Raw genomic sequence first — 18,023 nt, 5'->3', positions numbered from 1 at the left:
AAGGAATATACAGAGTCATTATACCAAAAAGAATTAGTCGACGTTCAACCATTTCAAGAGGTAGCATATGATCAGGAACCGATGTTACTGAAGGAAGATGTCCAAGCTGCACTGAAGGCATTCGCAAAAAACAAAGCTCGAGGAATTGATGTAATATTATGAGCTGACCCTTAGAATCATTTACATTTGAGGAATCTTGGCAAATCTTAAAGTTAATTTTTAGTACTTTAATAAAAGGAAATTTTGGAGTTGTTATTTTTCTCCTCTAGGAAGAGTTGATTCCCTAAATTTGAGAATTGGAAGAAGGATTTAGTGAGGAGTCACAAACTTGAATGCCTTTGTTGTTTGCTCTTCTGTGGCCATGACGCTCCTTGCCACATTGTCCAGTGGGCAGGGCCTGTTGCTCAACTGTGGTGTGGCAGGGTAGGTCCAGTGGAAGGTGGGTGGCTGATGGGTTGTTTGTGCAGGTACAGGGGCCGAAAAGACTGGTGTCAGTGCAGGGCAGGTTCCATGCCTGTGCTGTTCAGGTGTGTGACAGTCAGTGCACAGTGCAGATGGGCGGGGTGGGGTGGGGTGGAGTGGGGTTGTGATGCGTGAAGCTAATTAGGTGTGGAAAAGAAGAGAAAGAAACAGGAGCAAAAAAAAAAATAGTTCTGAAGGAGCCTGTTATTGGAGTGGCACAGACCCAGGAAGTCATGTGCTGGTGGCATTCTATCCAGGCAGTGAGGCACAGCCCATCAAGAAGGGGCAGATACGGCATATGCAGCCAGGTGGGTGGGGGAAAGTAAAGAAAGGATGGGAGAGATAAGAAACTAGATTTAAAAAAAAAAATAAAGGAATGAGAGAGGTTTATGTGGTTGGGTGATTGGGAAAAAGGAATAGGAGTACAAACTGAAACAAGAAACCAAGAAAAAAAAAAATGTTCCAAAGGAGTCAACTGGAGGTGGATCCCTAGCTGAGCAGAGCTGTACAGGCTGTCCAGAAGTGGAAATGGCACACAGCACTAGGTATTCAGGAGAAGGGTAAAGAAGGAAGGTAGAGAAAGTCAAGGAAAAAAAGGAGAGAAAAGAAAAATGCCCCAGGGGAGCCCACCAGAAACAAAGTAGTTTCCTAGCTGAGTGACAGTACACTTCCTGTCAAGAAGGAGCAGAGATGGTACATGGCGCCAGGGGTTCAGGAGAAGGGTGTTATGGATTGAACTGTGTCACCAAAGAATATGTGCCAACTTGGTTAGGTCATGATTCACAGTCTTCTCGTGGTTGTCCTCAATTTTGTGATTGTTGTTTTAGGTTAAAGAGGATTAGCGTAAGATTGTATTATCCTGAACACGTAACATCCCTGATCAAATGCAAAGGGAGTTACCCTGGGGTGTGTCCTGCACCACCAATTATCTCTCAAGAGATAAAAAGGAAAGGGAAGTGAGCAGAGAGGGTGAACCTCATTCTACCTAGAAAGCAGCAATGGGAGCAGAGCGCATCCTTTGAACCCATGGTTCCTGCATGGAGAAGCTCCTAGCCTGGGAGAAGATTGATGAGAAGGCCGACAGAGAGAGAAAGCCTTCCCCTGGAGATGATTACCTGAATTTGGACTTATAGCCTACCTTACTGTGAGGAAATAAACTTCTCTTTGCTAAAGCCATTCACTTGTGGTGTTTCTGTTATAGCAGCACTAAATGACAAAGACAAAGGGTAAGGAAAATATGTAGAAAGAAAAAAAACCTGAGGAAAAGAAGAAAGAAGAAAACAAAGGGAAAAAATGCCCAAGGGAGCCCACAAGAAACAGATCCCCAGTTGAGTAGTACTGCACAGCCAATTAAGAAAGAACAGATATGGCAAATGGCTCTAGGTATTCAGGAGAAGGGCAAAGAAGGAAAGTAGGAGACAAGAAATCGAGAAAAGAAAAGAATAGAGAGAGAAAAAAAGCACTGAGTGAGCCCACTGGCATGGTGGCATGGACAGGGGAAGTGGCTTCCCAGCTGAGTGGTACTGCGCAGCCTATCTAGAAGGAGCAGAAATGGCACACGGCACCCGGTGTTCAGGGGAAAAGAAGGGAAGGATGGTGGAGAGAGGCAAGAAATTGAGAAAAAAAAAAATCCCCAAGGGAGCCCACTGGCTTGGCAGCTCGGGCCAGGGAAGTGGCTCCCAAGCCACTAGGCACTGCACAGTCCATCTAGGAGTGGTGGAGATGGCATACAGAGCCAGGTATTCAGGAGACAGGAAAAGAAGCATATATATTTTTATAAATGGTGCATCACTAGATAAATGAGAGGAAGTACATAACTGAATAGCCCACAACATATGCACAGCCTTTTGGTAGAAGAAGAATTGACTCAGAGATTGAGAGTATAAACCATTTATGTCATGACAGGAATATATTTTCTTCTTTCCTCTTACAAAAAGACCTTTCCTGAATACTCAGTATGTAGAGGTCAACATGTAGGCTAAAGCTCACAGGAAGGAGAAACTCTTGTGTCAACCAAAAACGAAAATACCAAACCCAGTGCCATCAAGTCAGTTCTGACTCATGTGCTATAATCCACCTAAAACAGGGAATAACAGAGAATTGAAGAGATTTCCTTTCCATTCGTAACAAGGAAACAAGTGGGCCCAAGAACAAGAAAGAGTGAATCTGGTATCACTGGGTGAGTATGCTGGTGTTCATTCTAAATGTACAGTTTATAGTAAAAAAAAAAAAAAAAAATAGTAGATGGCTTCAAATGGAACTGACTTAACAATGACCGCTCAAGATACAGAAGAGTAGTCAAAATAAAGGAATTGTCGCTGCATAACAATAAATCCTGTTAATACTTTAGACTCAATAGAATCATTTCTTTCTTGAATTTTAACTCATACCTGAGAGAATTAAAATCTGTGCTGTTTGTGGACTCGGAGATATTTTTCCTCAGTAATTGACTAATTTAGCAAAAAAAAAAAAAAAAATTAGCATCCTCTATTTATTCCAATTCTCTATTTCAATTCATTCTAATTCTAACTCAATACACAATTCTCTATGTATAGGGTCGCTATGAGTCGGAATCAACTCAACGGCAACGGGTTTTTTATGTATTCCAAGAAACACTGGTGGCACAGTGGTTAAGCATTTAGCTGCTAACCAAAAAGGTTGGCAGTTCTAATCTGCCAGCCACTCCTTGGAAACCCTGTGAGGTAGATCTACTCTGTCTTATAGGGTTTCTATGAGTTGGAATCAACTCAATAGCAACAGGTTTGGTTGTTTTAAGTATTCCAGAAAAATAAAACAACATTCAGATTAATGTCACGGTTCCTTGTCTCTTGGAAGTCCAAGGTAAAGCTGTGCTGTGAGTGCCCTGAAACATAGGCCTTGCAGATGAATTTGGGTTTCAGAATATCGTCTATGTTCAGTACAAGGAAATAACAGATATGAAACTGAATATGGCAAACACTATGGAGGAGGGATAACGAAAGGTTTCAATTTTTAAATGTGAGAAAAAGCCTCAGAAGCACAAAAACAAAAAGAGGTAATCACTAAGTTCTTTGCCTCTAGGGAAAAATGATTGTAAACCATTATGGTATTTTTAAGATTTCCAAGAAAGGCATTTATCATATTCTTAGTCACCTACACCAATGTGTTGTAGCTCTTTGATCCCTTGTTCTGTGGATTCTATTTCTCTCAAAGCTTGATAAAAATGGAAGGGACCTTTGAGGCAATAGAGTTCAAGTTTTTTCTTTGGAAATGAGGTAACAACGGTGATGATGTGCCTGAGGTCACATAAATTGAATACTTTTATATTGTGACTTCTCCACACTGAATTAAACACCACTGAAAGAAAATAGGCTACTGAGTCCACAAACTACAGTACTAACTGAACGGGTAGGTAAGCTTATCCGCACACATATTTAGGACTCATTATTCAGAAATGCATCTCTATCCAACTCAATTCATTCCTGATTTCCAACAACCAATGTAGATTTTGGTATCACATCTAGAAAATAAAATGGAAACAACTAATTATGGTTATATTTATTCTTCATGGTCTTATAAAGAAGCAATTAGTTTTAGAGAATTTACACAGTCTAAAATAGAGTTAAAAAAAAAAAATAGAGCTAGGGGATAGTAAACCCAGGCACCATGGAGGGAACGACAAGGACAGAATTAGAAAAGAAAAATAAGTAAATGTCTTCTTCCAGCCTAGGAGAGTAAACATCTTGGCAATAGGGTCCATGTCTATCTCATTTATGTGTCTCTCATGACACCCAGCTTATTGTTTGACATATAATGAGAATTTGGTTTTTACCAGACAGTGAAAATAAATGAATTGATTAATTTTATGTCAAAATTACTCCGTATGACTTTCAAAGTCCTATCTACCTAATGCCACCCACTTCACCTCTTACTATTCTACAGGAAAAGAAAAAAAAAATTCATTCTCCTCAGAACAGCCTCCATATTCCACAAGCATACTGCTTCGTCTCATGTCCTATTTATGATCATTTTATCCCTTTTTCTTAAAATTAAGATTTCTATATCCTATCTAGCTTTTATTTCTTTGTCTTCAAGACGTACTTGATAATAACTTTCTGCATGCTGTTTTCTCTGACTTCTAAAGAGCCCTGACATTCAGCTTCTCACTCAAGTATACACTTCAGCCTTGCATTGTTTACTGTTTTGTAACGTTTTAGCCTAGCTTTCTAACTGAACTCCACGAAGGCATAAGCCTTTCCTGTATCACTTCAAGTCAAATCTCATTTTAGTTGTTTAATCAATGTTTCTGTGATTGAGTATAATTCCTGTAAGTGTAGAAGCATAAAGAAAGGAAAAAAGAAAAAGAAGAACCATTGACATTGAGTTGATTGTGACTCATAGCAACCCTATAGGAGAGAGTGGAACTGCCCCATGGGTTTCCAAGGATCAGCTGGTGGATTCAATCTGTTGACCTTTTTGGTTAGCAGCGGAACTCTTAACCACCACACCACCACGGCTCCAAAGCAAGGATAGCCAGAGTGAAAGGGTAACTTTAGTTTATGTCAAGGGCACCACATATTTACATTGCAGTGTATATTTCAATGAATAAAGCCAATCTTTTTCAGAGTTCTGATTCCAACCATCATGTTGGATTATTTATAATTTTGTTTTTACATGTGAAGGAAATAAGTCTGGGATTAAAATTAGCAAGATGATTCTAATAAAACAGTCCCTGCAGCAGACAGTATGAGGTTATTTCAAGAGCATCAGACTGCCACAGCCTCATCCCCCATAGCTCAGGCAATTGATCTGTCAGCTTCATGGATAGTACTGTACAGTACTATTTGTTAGCATCATGGTCAATGCACTGGGAAGTACTGGTGATTTGGGCACTCTTCAGATTCAAGACAAAGAAACAAAAAAAATGAAATCAAGAAGTGGAAGATCCATAAGTGGTAACTTTGGTGAAGGGTAAGACAGTACATAATACTGGAGAAGCCAGCACAACTTGTAGAAGGCAAGGTCATGGGAGCTCCACAGACACATCCAAACTCCCTGAGGGGCCGAATTGCTGGGCTGAGGGCTGTGGGGACCGTGATCTCAGGGAATATCTACCTCAACTGGCATAAAAGAGTTTATAAAGAATATGTTCTACATTCTACTTTGGTGAGTATTGTCTGGGGTCTTAAAAGGCTGTGAGCAGCCATCTAGGATACTCCACTGGTCTCACCCCTTTGGGAACAAGGAACAATGAAGAAAACTAAAGATACGAAGGAAAGATTAGTCCAAAGGACTAATGAACCACCTCTACCATGGCCTCCACCAGACTGAGTCCAGGACAACGAGATGCTGCCTGGCTACCACCACTGACTGCTCTAACAGGGATCATAATAGAGGGCCCTGGATAGAGTTGGAAAAAATGTAGAACAAAATTCTAACTCAAAAAGAAAGACCTGACTTGCTGTCCTGATAGAAAGAGACTGGAGAAACCCTGAGAGTATGACCCCGGGACACCCTTTCAGCTCAGTAATGAGGTCACTCCTAAGGCTCACCCTTCAACCAAAGATTGATCAGGCCCATGGAACAAAACAAACTAAAGGGGTGCACCAGCCCTGAGGCAGGGGCTGGAAGGCAGGACGAAACAGGAAAGCTGGTAATAGGGAACCCAGGATTGAAAAGGGAGACTGTGGCATGTCGTGGGGTTGTTAACCAATGTCGTAGAACAATGTGTGTCCTTACTGTTTGATTGGAAACTAGTTTGATCCGTAAACCTTCATGTAAAGTACAATTAAAAATAAATAAATAAAACAAAGAATCAGCACAAGCTGATTCCTATGAGGCGGAAGTTAAAGATGTCCCAGACGTCCAACTTCTCCAGGCTACACTACCACCCCATCATCTCAAACATCAATTAATCCCTCTCCCCTTAGCACTCTTGGTCCTGTCTTTGGGTTCAGTAATTTGCTGCAATGTGTCACAGAACTCATAAGTGGTTCTTATGAGCTGGGGAAGTAACAGCTTACAACTCAGAGTCAGAACCAACTTGGAAATAACTGGAGACAAGTCAGGAGACAGGATATAGTTCTTCAATCAGGACATCTTCCAACCAAGACAGCTCTCAGCTTCTTCTCAGCCATGACCACAGGCAGGCCCTTCGCTCGGGCCTTCACTCTGATGCTTCTTCTCTCTCTCTGTCTCCCTATTTCTCTCTCCCCAAATCTCTGTTCAGCTGGCTGCTTACACAAGCAAATCACTCAGTCCTATTGGGTGGGTTTACACATCTTGTTTACCCAGTAAATTGTTCAATCCCTGTAAAGGTTTTACACACCTTATTTGCATAGTAAACCGTTCAGTCCCTTTGTAAGACTGTGACCTAACAAATAAAATTGGTGGAACTATAAACCCAGGGCCAGAAAGGCCATATATAAAGAGAAGCCTGTAGCACTACAATAAGAATAACATCAAAATTTCTTCTAACGATATTTGTATGATGTTTGCTGAAGGGTTTTGTTAGCTAGTCTTTATCAAGTTAAGAAATCTCCTATTTTTCTGAGAGTCTTTTTTTTTCAATCATGTATTTGTGTTGAACTTTATCACATGGTTTTTTGCATCTATTTAAATGACTCTGTAATTTTTCTCCTTTAAATCAAAGATGGGCAAAAAGCAGCCTTTAGACCAAACCAAGTTATTGCCTATTTCTTATAAATAAAGTTTTATTGGAACATAAAAATGAAAGTGTTTGAAAGTAGGATAGGTTGAAATATGAAAAAAAAAGATACTTTCCTGTCTTTGAATGCATTACAGGATAAAATGAGTAACCATTTGACAGGCAGCTTTAGGAAATTCCTGTATTGTAAGGACGCTTGGACTTCATGAAGACTGAAAGTTTCTAGGACACGTGGAATTCAGATACAGAGCCAGGGCGCACTGTATGCTTTAGACCAAGTACCCTCTAGAGGGAATAGCTCTTAGTAATGTTGGTGGTGGAAGTTCAAAGTACAGACCTCTTGGTTCTCTTTTACTGAGGGCTCAGAATGCAGATCTCAGTTTCTGAGTCACTCATGTAAATATTATGACTCAAAAGTCAAGATTCCCTATGCTAGCTTCCTCACAGTGCTGCCTGAATCACTTGCCAAAGTGGCATGTTTTTAACCAGGGTTTGGATATATAAGAGGTCTCATCAAAAACATACAGATAGAAGTTCCCTCGAGATTTCTGTTCACCAGACATGAGCTAATGGGAGAAAGGAGCAATTAAAATTTTCTTTTCTTGTCCTTTGTATGATGCTCTCATTAGCTCCCTTGTCTATAATATTCTCTCTCAGTGTTGAAATAATAGACAGTCATTGCGTTATTGACTGGAAATTAACGTCTGGCAGACATTGTTCTAGGAGGTCCTCATGCCAACATCTTCCAACATGAATATAATTTCTGAAATATTTGAAACCATGATTTTAATCTTTTTCTATTCATTTGGGCTTAGAGAAATAATTCATTATATTTGTTAGTGTTCTCCTTGTGGTTTTGAAGGCTATTTTTATTGAAAACTGACTATGTGCCACATACAATTCTAAACTTGTTACATTTATTAACACATTTAATCCTCACACAGCCCAATGTGGAAGACAATATTGGATTGAATCAAGTAGCAATTTCCTATGATTTAATTTAAAATATTATGCCCATTTAAAAAATGATGGAGCTGAGGCACAAGGAGTTAATTTGCCTACACTTACCAAGACAGTCAGATGAACTTTAGTCTGCTCATAAAATGATTACATTTAGTATGCTATATTTTTAAATCATTCATTCATTTAACACATGGGCAAAATATCATTTTGCGTATTAGAATACTAAAAACCTGTTGCTGTCCAGTAGAGGTCGACTCTTAGCAGCCCTATACGACAGAATGGAACTGCCCCATAGGGTTTTCAAGGAGGGGCTGATGGATTTGAACAGTCAACCTTTTAGTTAGCAACCGAGCTCTTAACCACTGTGTCACCTGGGCTCCATATGTTAGAATATACACTTAGAAATACAGAACTGTATTTTAAAACAAATTTGTCTTCAACTGAGCTTAATACATATTTTGTAAGCAGTTACATAGCGCTTACCCTGGTGGAGCAGTTGTTAAAGAGATCAACTGCTATCCAAAATGTCGATAGTTCTAAATTGCCAGTGTTTCCAAGGGAAAACGATATGGCAGTCAGCTTTCTTAGAGATTTAGGACCATGGAAACCCTATACTGCCTCTATGAGTCAGAATCCACTTGACAGCAGTGGGTTGGGTTATTTTGGTTTTATATATCAAGTAATGTTTGAAGCACTCTACAGATTTAGTCCTCCCATGTTTAATCTATCAGCATTATCATCTTTTATGAATGAGGAAACTGAAGCACAGAAAGGTAATCAACTTTTGAGCAGATAGGCACTATCAATAATTACGCACAGACAACAGGTATAAACCAAAATTGTGCGTGGTAAGCTAAAATATGTGGTTACCTGTTATGAAGGCAAATCAAAACAAAACAAAAACGGAGTTTATCTTTTATGGCTAAAGACTCCTAAAATCATTCATTCGTCTATTAAAAGTACTTATTTCCTGTTTTGCAGAAAGATTTTGCTGGGTGCTAATGTTACAATGGTAAAGAAACTAAAAGTAGCACCTTTTCTTAGGGAGATGATTGTCCAGTACTGTGCTGTGCTCCCCAGTACAGCAGCCACTAGCCACATTTGGCTATGTAAAATTTAACTAAATTAAATTAGGTGACATATTTACTTTCAGATTCACACTAGCACATTTCAAGTGCACAATTGCCACATGTGACCAGTGACTACTATATTGGAAAATGCAGTAAGAACGTTACCATTATTGATGAAAGTTCTCTGGGACAGGGCTAGTCTAGTGAAGAACAGAGAAGTGATGAAATAATCAATTTAACATAAAATCATAACACTGAAACTTGCTGTGGAGGACAGGTATATTTTACAATGAGACCTTGCCATTTTTGGCCTCAGGCATCCAATCATTTGCATAACTAGAGAAAATCACTCACATGATAGAACCCAGAAGTTCTGCACCAAAGTTATGTTATATCCATCTTGACAGCAAAGTGGAAGAGGTATGGAGAATTTCTGGTCCCCACAGCACTAAAGTATCTCCTTCTGTCAAATACTTCTCTCATCATAGTTCATGTAATATTTCTCAAGCCCTCAACATTCTGGCCACTTAGGTGGGCCCTGTTAGTTTGTCAATATTCTTTTCAAAAATTATTGTCCAGAAATTATTAAAATATAACATATGTACTCTGACTAGGGATTCACATTTTATCTATCAATTGATGCCTTTAGGCCTTCTCTGACCTGAAAAGTCTTTGGTCATGTATATCAATCATAGGATTTTGTCTAGAAATATGTTTCTGTTTTTTGGGCGACAGTGCTAGTTAAGAACACGAACTTTGGAGTCACATGAATTGTACCTGAGATCCTTTTCCTGCCCTTTACTGACAGCATGACACAGGAAAAGAGACTTAATTTATGTAAAATCATTTTCCTTACCTTCAAAATTACACTATCATGAATTTACTATATGAATTTAATAACTTAAAATATATGCCTGAAAGTTTTCCTTACATGAATTTAATGGTATTTCAAGAAAAAAAATATTCTAGATGCATCCTTAATAATTTTCTGCAGCTACACTAATTTTCTAAAAATAAAGAACTTCTTTTTCTATCAAGTCCCCTTTTTTTACTGGACCGGTGTTTCAGATCTTCCACTTTTGTGTGTGTCTGTGTGCTTTAGGTGAACTTTTACAGCTCAAGTTAGTTTCTCATATAAAAATGTATCCACACATTATTATGCGACCCTAGTTGCTATCCCTTTAACGTGACTGCACATTCCTCCTTTCCAACTTAGATTTCCTGTGTCTGTCCATTCAAGCAGCTCCTGTCCCTTTCTGCTTTCTCATCTCACCTCCTGACAGGAGCTGCCCATTTAGTCTCGTGTACCTACTTGAACTAAGAAGCACGCTCTTCACGAGTTATCATTTTTTGTGTTACAGTCTAGTCTATTCTTTGTCTGAAGACTTTTCTTCAGGAATGGTTTTAGTTCTGGGTTAACAGAGAGTCTGGGGAGGCCGTGTGTTCTGGGGCTCCTCCAATCTTAGTCAGAGTATTAAGCCTGGTAGTTTTATGAGAATTTGAGTTCTGCACCTCACTTTTCTCCTGCTCAGTCAGGGACTCTCTTTTGTGTTCCCTGTCAGGGCAGTCGTTGGTGGTAGCCAGGCATCATCTAGTTCTTCTGGCCACAGACTGATGGAATGTCCAGTTTATGTGGCGCCTTTTGTCTCTTGGTGTTCTTCATTCTGTTTGTTTCCTTTTTGGTTTTTTTAGTATTCCATTGTATGAATATAACATAATCTATTTATGTTTGTCCATTCATGGGCACCTAAGTTTCCTTTTTTTTTTTTTTTTTGCTATTGTGAACAGTGCTGCAATGAACATGGGTATGCATATATCTATTCATTTGAGGGCTATTACTTCTCTAGGATGTATTCCAAGGTATGGGATTGCTGGATCGTGTGCTAGTTCTATTTTTATCTTTTTAAGGAAGCACCAAATCAATTTCCAAGGTGGTTATACCATTTTACATTCCCACCAACAGTGTATAAGTGTATCTCATTGAAGTTTTGATTTGCATTTCTCTAATGGCTAAAGATCCTGAGCATTTCCTCATGTATCTGTCAGCCTCCTGAATGTCTTCTTTGGTGAAGTGACTCTTCTTATTCCTTGCCCATTTTTAATTGGATTATTTGCCTCTTTTGTCAATGAAAGTTTGCAGTACCTTGAAGATTTAGAGATTAGACCCTGATCAGATATATTGTAGCCGTAAATTTTTTCCCAGTCTGTAGGTTGTCTTTTTACTCTTTTAGCGAAGTCTTCTGACGAGCATAAGTGTTTGATTTTCAAGACTACCAGCTATCTGGTTTCTCTTCTGGTGTTTTTGCATTGTTATTTATGTTTTGTATTCTGTTTATGCCATGTTATAGGGTTCCTAGCAGTGTCCCTACGTTTTCTTCCATGATCTCTATTGTTTTAGATTTTATATTTAAGTTTTTGATCCATTTTGAGTTAGTCTTTGTGTGTGGTGTAAGGTATGGGTCTTGTTTCATTTTTTTAAATTGCTTGTTAGAAGAAGGTTTACAGAGCAAACTAGTTTCTCATTAAGTAGTTAGTACACATATTATTTTATGACAACCCCACGACACATCAACACTCTCCCTTCTCAACCTTGGGTTTCCTATTACCAGCTTTCCTGTCCCATCCTGCCTTCTAGTCCTTGCCCTGGGCTGGTGTGTCCCTTTAGTCTCTTTTTGTTTTATGGGACTAGCTAATCTTTGGATGAAGTGTGAACCTTGGGGGTGACTTCATTGCTGAGTGAAAAAGTGTCCAGGGATCATGCTCTCGGGGTGTTTCCAGTCTCTGTCAGGCCAGTAAGCTGAGTCTTTTTTTGTGAGTTAGAATTTTGTTCTACATTTTTCTCCAGCTCTGTCTGGGACCCTCTAGTATGATCCCTGGCAGAGTAGTCAGAGGTCATAGCTGGGCACCACCTAGTTGTACTTGATTCAGTCTGGTGGTGGCTGTGGTACTTGCGGTCCATTAGTCCTTTGGACTAATCTTTCCCTTGTATCTTTAGTTTTCTTTATTCTTCTTTGCTTCTGAAGGAGTGAGACCACTGAAGTATGTTTAAATGGCTTCTCACAGGCTTTTAAGACTCCAGATGCTACTCACCAAAATAGAACGTAGAACATATTCTTTATAAATTATGTTATGCTTGTTGAGCTAGATATTCCAGGGGACCATGGTCCCCAGAGCCCTCAGCCAGTAATTCGGTCCCTCAGAAATAGTTTAAACTGAGAAGAACACATTCTTTTGTGGTTACAAAAGGGGGGAGGGAAGGAGGGGGGAGAGGGTTATTTACTGATTAGATAATAGATAAGAACTACTTTAGGTGAAGTACAATACTCAATACAAGGGAGGTCAGCACAAATGGACCGGACCAAAAGCAAAGAAGTTTCCTGAATAAACCGAATCCTTTAAAGGTCAGCGGAGCAGGGGTGGGTGTTTGGGGACTATGGCTTCATGGGACATCTAAGTCAACTGGCAAAATAAATTCTACTAAGAAAATATTCTGCATCTCACTTTGAAGTGTGGCATCTGGGGTGTTAAACGCTAGCAAGCAGCCATCTAAGATGCATCAATGAGTCTCAACCCACCTGGATCAAAGGAGAACGAAGAACACCAAGGTCTGAAGGTAATTATGAGCCCAAGAGACAGAAAGGGCCACATGAACTAGAGAATACATCATCCTGAGACCAGAAGAACTAGATGGTGCCCGGCCACAACCGATGACTGCCCTGACAGGGAGCACAACAGAGAACTCCTAAGGGAGCAGGAGAACAGTGGGATGCAGACCCCAAATTCTCATAAGAAGACCAGATTTAATGATCTGGCTAAGACTGGAAGAATCCCTGCAGTCATGATCCCTAAACCTTCTGTTGGCCCACGACAGGAACTGTTCCAGAAGCCAACTCACCAGTCATGGATTGGACTGGACAATGGGTTGGAGAGAGATGCTGATGAGGAGTAAGCTACTTGCATCAGGTGGACACTTGAGACTATGTTGGCATCTCCTGTCTGGAGGGGAGAGGGGAGGGTAGAGGGGGTTAGAAACTGGCAAAATTGTCACGAAAGGAGAAACTGGAAGTAGGGAGCAGACTGACTCATTGGGGGAGAGTAAGTGGGAGTATGTAGTAAAGTGTATATAAGTTTATATGTGAGAGACTGACTTGATTTGTAAACTTTCACTTAAAGTACAATAAAAATTATTTTAAAAAAATAATAAATTGACTTAAGATACACCCCACACTAATCTTGCAACAGAGACAACCCATTCCCAACTGGGGTTATAAAAACAGACACATCGGTCAGGATTTACAACACACATTATGGGGCGACATAATTCAATTTATAACAACCTCACTGTAATATTTACACACACAATTTCTTTATCATCTCCCTGTCCCCTGTGTTATAAAATTAGACCAAATGCTCTTTATTCATTTCAATTCAGGCATAGAGATATCTTTATTCACTTATGTGTAGTCCATATTAACTTATCTCTAAAAATTTCATCTAACACATACTTGACAGCCACTATGCTAGATGCTTTTTTGAGTTTAAGTGTAGGGAAGTAGAAAAACCAGTAAATAAATCATGATAAGTAATAGAGAATTAAATGATTAAGTGCTAAATGTCAACATGAACATATTCATGGATATACATAAAATTGTCTCATGAACTTGAGTTTTCTTCTATGCCTTAAATATTAGATTTCAGGGGACAGGAATTGGAAGAAGAAGAAAATTAAGGAAACATGATGGGTAAAAACCAAAAGCCTACAAAAAGCCCTTTTGTGGAAGAGCCAAAGTATGTGATTCTTGCTATTATGTGCAGTCCAGTTGATTCTTCTGACTCACAGTGACCCCATAGGACAGAGTAGAACTGCCCCATAGTGTTCCCAAGGAGCAGCTGGTGGATTTGAACTGTTGACTTTTTGGTGAACAGCTGAACTCTTAACTACTACTTGTAAGGAAAAAAAAGAAGAAATTATAAGAAAACTAATTTGTTGTTAGGATGATACAAATCTTTGAATGACTTGAAAATTGGTCTGAGCTTTATTTATAGACCATGGAGAATATTGATGTCATTTAAGAAATTGATGTTCAGCAAAATGATTGTGAATCTCTGTACTATGTGTATTAATGTAAAAAGGACGAACAGGAAAGATAGGCTAAGAAAATGAATTACGGTCATCATTATGGGAATGAACATGCTGGGTAAATGAAAGATATTTTAGAGAGAAACCCAATAGATTGTGATTAAAACAACACTATCACTTATGAAGTTCTTGCCAATACCCGGTAATTGTACTAAGCACCTTCCAGGTATCATTTTAGTTAGTTTTCATACTACTACCAAGAGATAGATATTAACATCTCCATTTATTTCTTTTCCAGAGGCTTCGAGAGTAAAAGTAGTTTACCCAAGGTCACAGAGCAAGTATGTGACTGAGCTGAGATGTGAATGCAGGATCGTCTAACAATCGTGCCCATTAAATTGATAAAATCATGAAAAGCTGGATTTGAGAGGTATTAAAGATGATATATCCAATGTTCCATGCAGTGCTTTTTTCCCTGAACAATATAAATCCTAAGTGGTTATACAGGCTATGCTTGAACAGTTCTAATTGTGAGTAGGTGGTTGCACACTAAGGGAGCTGATTCCATTTCTGGATATGTCTGACTGCTAGAATGTTCTTTCTTCTTGGGAAACAGAATATGTCTCTCCATGGTTTCCAGCAGTTTGTTTTACTTTCAGTCTCTTGAAAACACATTAAAAAAAGTCCAAAAAACCCATTGCTGCCTAGTCAATTGAAACTCCTAGCTACCCTATAGTACAGAGTAGAACTGCCCATCAGGATTTCCAATGCTGTAATCTGTGCAGAGAAGACTGCCACATCTTTCTACCAAGCAGAGGCTGGTGGGTTTAAACCACCATCCTTTTGGTTAACAGCAAAGCTCTTCACCACTGCACCACCAAGGATCCCTTTAAAAAGAGTCTAGTACCTCTTAAACATAGCAAAATTGTAACCATTTGAAGATAATTATCAGATGCTACATGTATCTTTTTTTTTTTTTTTTTGCTATTTATGTATCCCCAGTTCTTTCAACTATTCCTCAAAATGCAAGGTTTCTAAATATTTTCCTGAAATTTTCCAGTTTCTCTTTATTCCATGTATTGTATCCCAGCTGAACTGTTTTCACTTGAGTCTTAAGTAGGACTAACAATTTCTGTTTTGTAGAATCTGTTTGTTTTCTTTGCAAATGTAGACTAAAGATATGTGTCTTTGTAGAATTCTACATCACACTGGTGACCAGTATTGTACTTAGACTGGAATCCATAACTGTATGTTGCATGTGCTCTGCTAAGCCACATCCCCGCAATCTTTAACTTCTGTAGTAAACACCTGTAGAATACATGATTATAAATTCTGACCACCATAGAAAATTTCCTGTGCCTGTCTTTCAAAACCCTTCATATGTTTTAGGAATATGTGTAGCCTTCTAACCTCTACCACTTCAGCCATGAAGTCAAGTTAAGTGTAGAACAATCTTATCTACTGCTCCCCAGGCCACAGTGGTGGAATATGGGACGTAAATTTATGTCATTATATTTATTATGTCCCTGGGATTGTTCAACTAGAAACAGTAGAAAACAATACCTCACTCTTGGTGAAGCTGTTGACATTGAGTATGGGATCAGCCAGGCAGGTATATCTCTGCCTTGTAGTCTGTGTGAAGGAAGCTGGGACAAAGAGCCACAAAGTCTCAGGATGAAAAGTTCTTGGCAGCTGTCCAGTCCTTCAGCTATTGTGAGTTAGGACACTAGTAAGAAAAATAACTCAGAAAAGAATTAGTAGATTTCACAGGTTTATGAGACTTATGTTTATTAATTATAAAAAGTATTCACCACTATTCCTTATTCTGTCAAATGAAAATGTAATTATTATTCCTTTTAGTATGTATGACATTAATACATATATATATATAGAATATGGGGGCAAAAGAAAAACATCTTGAAAAAAAAAAAACACTAGTACCATTCCTTTTGACTGACCAAAAAAATACACAAATTTGTGTTTTAAGAATTTATAAAATACCTTAATTATAAGATCCTTGAAGTCCATATATAATTCCTCATGTGGTCATCCATCATCAATGGATTTTCCAGATGCACACGAGATGCTCAAGAGATCCCTGGAATATTAATCTTTTCTGACGAGGGTGAAATTAAGGACCTCCACAGAATTACACACATGTGCATTCACACACACACACACACACACACACATACAAAGTGAACTTATTTTCTCTGTTTTAGAACCTGCTGAGGATGAGAGGATAATGGACCTCAGAAGTCATTCCTCAGGAACTGAGTTCATCCTCTCTGGGCTAACAGAACAAACTGAACTCCAGCTGCCCCTCGTCTTCGTCTTCCTAGGAATCTATGTGGTCTTGGTGCTGGGGAACCTGGGCATGATCACACTGACTGGACTCAGTTCTCACCTGCACACCCCCATGTACTGTTTTCTCAGCAGTTTGTCCTTCACTGATCTCTGCCAGTCCACTGTCATTACCCCCAAAATGCTGGTGATCTTTGTGACAGAAGAACCCCATTTCCTACCCTGAATGCAGGACTCAGAGCAGCTCTACTTCTTTATTTTTGCTGTTGCAGAATGTCACATGCTGTCTGCAATGGCATATGACTGCTATGCTGCCATCTGTAATCCTTTGTTTATAATTATGTCTTATCACATCTGCTTCTGGCTCACAGTGGGAGTTCATATTTTGTGCATTACTGGGTCTACAATTCATACAGGCTTTATGCTGGAACTCTTTTTCTGTAAAACCAATGTGGTTAAACATTATTTCTGTGACCTCTTTCCTCTCCTGGAGCTATCCTGCTCCAGTATCTATATCAATGAATTACTGGTTCTGGATCTGGGTGCATTTAACATACTGACTCCTTCCTTAACCGTCCTTGCCTCCTACATCTTCATCATTAGTAGCATTCTCCACATTACCTCCACTGAGGGAAGGTCCAAAGCCTCTAGCACTTTACTTGCCTCATCTTGGCTGTTACAATGTTTTAAGGTTCTGTAGCATTTATATACCTATAGCCATCAAATGTCAGCTCCATGGACCAAGGCAAAGTGTCCTCTGTGCTCTGTACTATTGTACCAATGCTGAACCCCATGATCTACAGTCAGAAGAATACCAACCAAAAACCAAACCCACTGCTATTGAGTTGATTCTGACTCATAGTGACAAGAATATCAAATTTGTCCTGAAGGAAATTCTAGAAAATAAAGCATGCTCATGAATGGAATCTGTGCTACAGTGTCCTATCAGAAACAGGTCTTTGGTTTGCTGATATATGTAATTTGTTCGGTTAATTCTTGAAGTTTATGGGTTCATTGACACTTCTTTCCCCTATACATGTGAAAAATTCCCCTTCACGCCACCTCTTTCTTCAAGCCTATATTACAACGACTATATATACAGAAATATGGAGAATAAAAACAAAAACTGTCTAGAATTACAAGAACTATAGTTTCATTTTTAAATAATATGCAAACAAAAAAGGACTATGATGATGATAATGATAATGAGGGTAACATACATTACTGAGATTTTATAAGATGTCAAACCCTGTACCAAACAACCAAGTGCATCACTTTATTTAATATTTACAATATTCCCCCAGGGCAAGTTCTAGTACTATTCTCCTTTCAAAGACAAAGAAATGAAATCTTAAAGAGTTTGCATAACCTGTCTTAAGTTTCAAACAAAAAGCAGTTAGGTCTGGAAACACACTTGAGAAATTTGACTCCAAGATTCATGATTTTACTCGAAGTGCTACTTAGGCCAAAGGTAACTTTAGGAGGTCAAAGGACTCCC

General features: G+C 39.0%; 1 pseudogene; it reads left to right on the top strand.

Annotated features, from left to right (window-relative positions):
* Nucleotides 1-15,790: 15,790 nt before the first annotated feature.
* Nucleotides 15,791-17,457, top strand: LOC100658165 (putative olfactory receptor 8G3; annotated as a pseudogene).
* The last annotated feature ends 566 nt before the right edge of the window (nucleotides 17,458-18,023 follow it).

The sequence above is a fragment of the Loxodonta africana genome, chromosome 15, assembly GCF_030014295.1.
Source record: "Loxodonta africana isolate mLoxAfr1 chromosome 15, mLoxAfr1.hap2, whole genome shotgun sequence".
In the NCBI taxonomy this organism is placed as follows: domain Eukaryota; kingdom Metazoa; phylum Chordata; class Mammalia; order Proboscidea; family Elephantidae; genus Loxodonta; species Loxodonta africana.
Note: the sequence above shows the minus strand (reverse complement) of the source record. Positions and strands in the feature narration are given on the sequence as shown.